Genomic DNA, 7,447 nt, shown 5'->3' on the forward strand with positions numbered 1-7,447 from the left:
TTTGCTATTGCATGTGATTTGAATCTGGGGTATCATTCTTTGTGAAACACAGACCCTTACACTTGCACACTCATGTTTAACACTGAACTATTTACTGTAGGCTTAGAGGTATTTATTTATTTATTTATTTTATTTTATTTTATTTTATTTTTTTGGTTTTTTGAGACAGGGTTTCTCTTTATAGCCCTGGATGTCCTGAAACTCACACTGTAGACCAGGCTGGCCTCGAACTCAGAAATCTGCCTGCCTCTGCCTCCCAAATGCTGGGATTAAAGGCGTGTGCCACCATGCCTGGCAGCTTAAAGAGTTTTTAAAACCTACTTTTAATAAGGGTTGTCTAATGTTTCGACTCTGCCCCCTTCTAGCCCACCATCCAAAACTAGGGGGAAAAAGGTGATAAATAGGACAAGGGGATATGGACCTGTTTAGAAGTAGTTGGTTTGGGAGATTCCAATCTCTATTTGTCAGGATACTAGCAGTCCATTTCAGTAGTGTCAGGATACCAAACACAAATCAGCAGTGGTGGCACTGAAAGACTCCAAGAGGAGCTCCTCGCTCAGGCCTCAGGACAATAGCGGACACCCAAGAACTCACGATAGACCGAGCTTGTTGCAAACCACATGAGGCTTTATTGGGGGAAAGCCAGAGCTCTGGGGACGACTCATATCCCACACAGAGATAGAGGAGTCGACCTCGAGAGGAAAGAGGTCCCAGTTTTTATAGGCCCTCAGGGGAGAAAGGAGAAGGGGGGGAGTAGGGGATTTCCAGATCTATACAATGTCTATTCTCAAGAAATGGGTATGGGAGGGGGTACAAGGAAAGAGTCTGGTGCAGGTGTAGCAACTCAGGATTGGCTGGGCTGTGGTTGCTGGGGAGATTTTCTGACTCTTTCTCAGCAACCAATATCACAAACACCTGGCAATGGGCTTCATCAGTGGGCACACACATGGATTCAAGGAATGGTTAAAACATTGGCAGACACACAGGTTCAAGGAGTGGCCAGAGCATTGTGCACCTCTATTTTTCTAAATCAGTGAAGCTAGTTCTGCTAACAATGACATCTATCTTGCCAATTTCAGAGCTTCTGTGACCTTTTACATTCTGTCAGGATCTTTCAGCATGATCCAGCAGAAACCACCAGGCCTCCACTGAATTGGCATGAGTCAGTGGGAGTAACCAGAACCAGCCAGGATGCCAGGAGGAGTTCTCTGCTGTGCCTCTCTTAAAGAAGTGAAGACCAGCAAAGATGTTAGACCAAGGGAGCATCTAAAGGGTAGCTAAGAAAGTGCCAAGTCACTGTCCATTGAGCCCTATTTATACTCTCTCTCAACACCACATGTCCTCCCAGGGGTCTTGTTCTGGATTTGGTTTATTGCTTATATTATGTTAATTTGTTTCCCAATTACTCAAGAATTGACACATCTGCATGTGAGATGCTGAGGGTTCCTGCCCCAAGCTGGCTCTAATTGGTAAATAAAGTTGTCAGTGGCTGGGCAGGGAGACAGAGATGAGACTTTAGATTTCCCGCGCAAGGGAACCACAGGAAGAAGGATTTAGAATCGCCATACCAGGAAAGGAATACGATGCAGGCTTGAGAGCTGCAGAAGATAGAGAACCAGCCATGTAAGAACCGGGGAAGAGTGGCCCAGCCCCCCTCACCCCCGGCCCATTGTGTCTGGGTAGCAAAAATGGAACATAGATTTTAGTAAGTAATGGCTCAGGAGTGTTGGAGGGGACGTGTTAGCTATGTGGAAGTATGAGAGTGGCCCAGTCATTGTGCTGTTTGAGGCATATTAAAATAGAAGGCTGTGTGTGTGTGTGTGAGTGCGCATGTACACACTTATCTTTCATTCAAGAATCCAGAGCATTTGGGCAGCAAGGTGCCAGGGAGTAGAGCAAATTAGTCCAACTGCTTCAAGGTCTTGCCTCAGCAAAACACCACATGAATTTGCCTCAGTAAGATATCATGCGAGTCTGTATCACATGACACAACCTGAAACTTCCACTTCAATTTACAATAATCAAGATATGAAATTTGCTTAGATGTCCATCAATATGAATGCATAAAGAAAATGTGTTGGGTATGGTGACACTTGGGATGCTGAGGCAGGGGGTTTACTGAGACTTGAAGCCTTCCTGGCTTAGCTAGGAAGTTGCCTGCCTGCCTGCCTGGATTATGGAGTGAGACTCTGGCTCAAAAAACAAAGCACTGAAAAGAAAGCAGGGCTTGGGTACATAATGGAATATTTTTAGCCATGATATTTCCAGGAGAATGGATGGAACTGGAGATCATTATTTTAATGGAAATAGCTCGGGCTTAGAAAAACTACATGATTTCTCTCATTCCTGGAATTTGGATTTAAATATGTGTGTACAAAGGTCATGGAACCAGGAAGAAAACCATAAGGGTTAAAGAGAAGATCCTGAGGTGGGAGGGGAAATAAGAGGAAATGGAATATGTGAAAGAAAGAGGAGACTGAGGAGGGAGGGGGAGCTGCAATATTAACAACAAAAACAGTAAAAATAAAAACAAAAATTGGGGACCAATGAGAAGGGCGGGGGAAGTGAAGCTGTGCAGTGGGGGAAGGAGTAAATACAAACAGCATGTAATGGCAAGTACTATGGAAAAGAAATAATGGAATCCATTACTCTGTATGTTAACGTCAAAAATAAATTTACAAATATTGTTTTAGAATGAAAAAAGTAAATATTACAATAATCAGGTAATGACTCATGTCTATAATCCCAGCATTTGGTAGGCTGGGGCAGAGGGATTACTGTGAATCCAAGCCCAACCTGGGCTACATAGTGAGTTCTAACCTAACTTGGCTACAGAATAAAATGCTGTCTCAATCTCCCCATCTCCAAATAAATAAGAAAATAATATATAAATAGACCAAAATTTAAAAGCATACAAACACATGAAATTATGATTGTTCTGGATTTGTATTCCTCAAAGAATATGGCCACAAATAGAATAAGTCCAAGCCAAGAGATTTGCCGAGAAACAGATCATATTCCAAAAACGAAAATGTTTACCTAGTAAATATAAATACTAAACAATCTACACACCACAGTTCTGGGCCATGGTGCAATAACATCGTGGACAGCTAAAACAGAATTGAATGATAGTCAGCTCCTGGAAAGTATTAAAAATATCGTTTTAAGTAAATTAATATTGGGTCAAAGTTAAAATCATAATGCTAGAATACACATATTGGCAAATATATGCACAGATGTGTGGTGTTTGTAAAAGAGGTCTCTGACTCAGAAGCACCTAAAGTGACCAGGTTATGCTAATTAAACCCCTGCACTGCCCGGGAGTCCCTTAACACCATCTTATGACAAATAGGCCCAGCAGTGCACCAGTGTGACATCAGAGGCTGCCTCCTGCAGAGCCTGAACATCACACCACACACCCTTTCAGCAACAGACTCCAGGCCCTACTGCAAATAACCATTTGAGATGACAAGCCATCCCAGTGTGCTGGTATTGAGAGCCTCTGGGAAGTTGTAAGCGTGATTTTACTCTCCCACCACGTGGGAACACAGAATACACTGTGAACAAGAAAGAGACACTCCACCTTCAACTTCTGGTCTTTAGAACCTTAAGAAATAAATGTCTCTTGTTTGCAAGGTACTCAGTCCATAGGGTTGTGTCGTAGCCCCAATGAAGATGGGCGAATGAGATGGCTTGCCTGCCTGCAAGTCTGATGACTTGAAATTGATCTCTAGATAGAGACAGTGGACTCTGAAAAACAGTCCTTTAACTTTTATGTTCCTTCCGTGACATGAGTGCATGTGCGCACACACAAACACACACACTTATACACAGAGTAAATAAAATTTGAAAGAAAAGAAAGACAAGAAACATAAAAGGTAAAACACATATTACGAATAATTAAACAGATATTTTAGAGATATTAGTTAATAAAAGTATGAAATCAGTCAAATGAATTTTTTTTTAAGCCTCAGGTGTTTTGTTCTTTTGGGTGAGGAGGTAAAAGGCTAGACTTAGCAAGGACCGAGTCTGAAGACTTCAAAGCTGGTGGCAAAGTTATATTTATTAAGCAGGTAACCAATTTATTTCTATCATATTAATTTCATATCCACAAAATTTTATATTATGAAATGGTTCATTTTCTTAAAGATTTTTTTAAGATGGTTCATACTTTTTAAATGTTAAAGATGGTGGGATATAGCCTATTCCCTGCATTGAAATGTGAAGTTGTTGTGTTTTAGTATAGTCACGAACACGCAGCCCACACTGCCATGACCTTGAGGACATCTTTGGTACTGCAAAGGAGGTCCACACCCTCTAGCTATCCTCGACACCCACTTCCCCAGCAGTAAACAGCCACTCATCTCCTCTGAGGAGTTGCCTTTTCTGTACAGTCACATAAGAGAACTCACATAGTACAAGGCTTCTTGTCACTTGTTCACATTGTCATGTCTTCAAGCTTACTAGCATGTCAGTACTTTCTTTTCATAACTGCCACAATATTTTTTTGTAAACTTTTATCTTGAATGACTCTGTTTGAGGAAAAAACAAAGGAGGTGAGAAAGACAAAGCTTTCTTACCAGATCCTAAAGGGACTTCAGTTACTTCCCAAACTGGGGATGCTAAGCTATAGGGTGGATTTTTGGTTTCCAGCGACTGTGAATGTGACAGAGTGAGGAAATAAGTATTTTACTGTGGGAAAGGAGACCAGAAACAGGACTACGGAGCTACAGAAGAGGATGGAGGGATGGCGGGAGGGCAGCTGCTGTTGAATATTGAGCAGGGAAGGGGCAAAGATAGCTGGGGTGTGGGCTTGAGGGAAAGACGGGATGAAAAAAGAATGGAGACAGGAGTTGGGGCTGGGCAGAGTCACAGTCTCAGAGAGGAAGCGAGTGGACAGGTGCCACTGCAGATGCCTGCAAGCCTTCAGCTCCAGGGTATACCTTTAGGACAAAGCCCTCACTGTCCTTCATGCCCACTACAAGTGACCGTTTTGTTTTAACCTCTCCCTTAGGAAAGGATTTGTGCATTTTGTTACAATGAAAACATTAAGTGAATTATCAGAGATGTTGGCTTTATAAAGTTAACAATACAAACCAAATAGAAAAAGAAAAAGCTGATTTTTAAAAAAAGATTTATTTATTATTTTATGTAAGTACACTGTAGCTGTCTTCAGACACACCAGAAGAGGGCATCAGATCTCATTACGGATGGTTGTGAGCCACCATGTGGTTGCTGGGATTTGAACTCAGGACCTTCAGAAGAGCAGTCAGTGCTCTTAACCGCTGAGCCATCTCTCCAGCCCCAAAGCTGATTTTCTAATATTGGTGCTCACACTGATGTCCATGGTAGGTGTATTATTTGGGGGCTCTGGGTCCTTTATTCCTCTTGAGTTCAGTCATATTCTGGAGCAGCTATCAAAGCATTCCAATATTTTAATTAGGCCTCAACTCTCTGAAAAATTTTTTATCGGAAAAGCAAAGAAGGACGTTCCCTTGAATAAGCTAACTTTGGCTTTCATGTTTGCTCTCCCGAAAGAGTAGAATTTGTTTAGTGTGCTATGAAATTTTGCCCCCTTTGTAACACCAGCCCCTGTCTGCTCTGAATTCAGCACACAGTCTCCTCAGTGATACATAGGCATATTCTAAGACCTGGTGTGCACTGGGTGTCCCAGGACCTTGCTGAATTCTTGGGAATTACGCCTGCTTTTAGTTATAAATGTGTGTGTGAACATAACATATAATTTCACTCCAACCTGATCCCATCAAGTTCTTTCTCTCTTTTGTGGTCTGAAATTGCTATTTCAGAAATGAGAAAATAAAAATACTGATATGCCAGGGAAAGAAAACCCCTTGGGTTTTGAGTGCTGCAGACATAATGTTGGCCTTTTCTCTGATCACAGGGAAGAGACTCTATGGAGAAGAAGAATACAGAGGCCTGCAGCCAAGTGCTTGAAACACGTGCTTTATGAACAGCTTTGGACTTGACACTGATTTAATCTTGCATGTTTATAAGGCAACATTTACAGTGGACAGGAGGACATTACATATGTTTATTGATTTGGTTGTGCAATATCTTTTATTGTAAGACATATGATTTTATTTTCTACAAATCAAGTTAATTTCCGTTTTGGCCCTGCGTCCTGATGATAACAACAGAGAAGTGATTGTAGCCAATGATGTTTTCTCCTTCTGTCCCTATTTCATCTAAGAGCCAGGCACAATTGGTACACGTACTGATTGATGCCATCTATTCACAATAGACTCTGGTAAGCCAGACCTATTTTTTGTGGCTTGGCTCACTAGATTACAGGAATACTGGTTGAGTGATAAGGGCTGGGTATTGTGACAATGGCTCTCTCACACTGGAGAGGCCAGCAACATGTAGTCTCGGAGCATGAGACTGGGTGTCTCGGTGATTCATGTCTAGTCTCTATTTCTAGAATTTTGATGAGAAGAGAACAGATGAAAAACTAACTTGCTGTTGGTCTTCTCTCTACGTGGAAAGCCTGAAGAAGCTGGTTCCAATATCAGCAAAGGAATGTAGGAATGGTAGCAACAAGATAGATGAACTTGCCAGCCAGAGTGAGGGCAAGTTGGCAAAACGGAAAGCTTTCTTCTTCCATCTCCCTTTTATCTGGGTTGCCACAGGAAGATGATGGATGTGAGGGCCTCTGACCTGCCGTCCACTTCAGGGAGATAATATCCCTCCCATCTTTCCTTGGGCCCACAGGGAAGAAACGGTATGCCCAAAACTGAGGAGAAGGCTCCACAGGTGGCTGTTCCCTCCCACTTGTGGCTGCTATGATCCATTCTCTTTTCCCAGCGGCACTATCAAGAGGGAACCCTGTCTTCATTCATGTCTAGTCTCTATTTCTAGAATTTTGATGAGAAGAGAACAGATGAAAAACTAACTTTTCAGTTTTTCCTCAGAGCCCTCCTGGCTAGAGAGGGGTTGTCTGTTTCTTCCTAAAATTCGCTGTGTAGTTGAAACTCCAGTCACAAACACACATGTCTGCATACATTTCCTTGTTACTCAAGAAAATGGACTTTAGGGGGCTGAAGAGATGGTTCAGCAGTTAAGAGCACTGACTGCTCTTCCAGAGGTCCTGAGTTCAATTCCCAGCAAACACATGGTGGCTCACAACCATCTGTAATGGGATCTGATGCACTCTTCTGGTGTGTGACTGAAGACAGCTATAGTGTACTCATACAAATAAATAAAAATAAATAAAGCCTTTTTTAATAAAGGAAAGAAAATGGACTTTATTTTGTGTGGGGAGCCGCCCTCACATTCGCCATTACAAGATGGCGCTGACATCCTGTGTTCTAAGTAGTAAACAAATAATCTGCGCATGTGCCAGGGTAACTTTCCACTCCATGTGCTCTGCCTTCCCCATGACTACAACTTGGCCAATGGGCTGCAGCCAATCAGGGAGCAACATGTC

The sequence above is a fragment of the Mus musculus genome, chromosome 13 (genome assembly GCF_000001635.26).
Source record: "Mus musculus strain C57BL/6J chromosome 13, GRCm38.p6 C57BL/6J".
Lineage (NCBI taxonomy): Eukaryota > Metazoa > Chordata > Mammalia > Rodentia > Muridae > Mus > Mus musculus.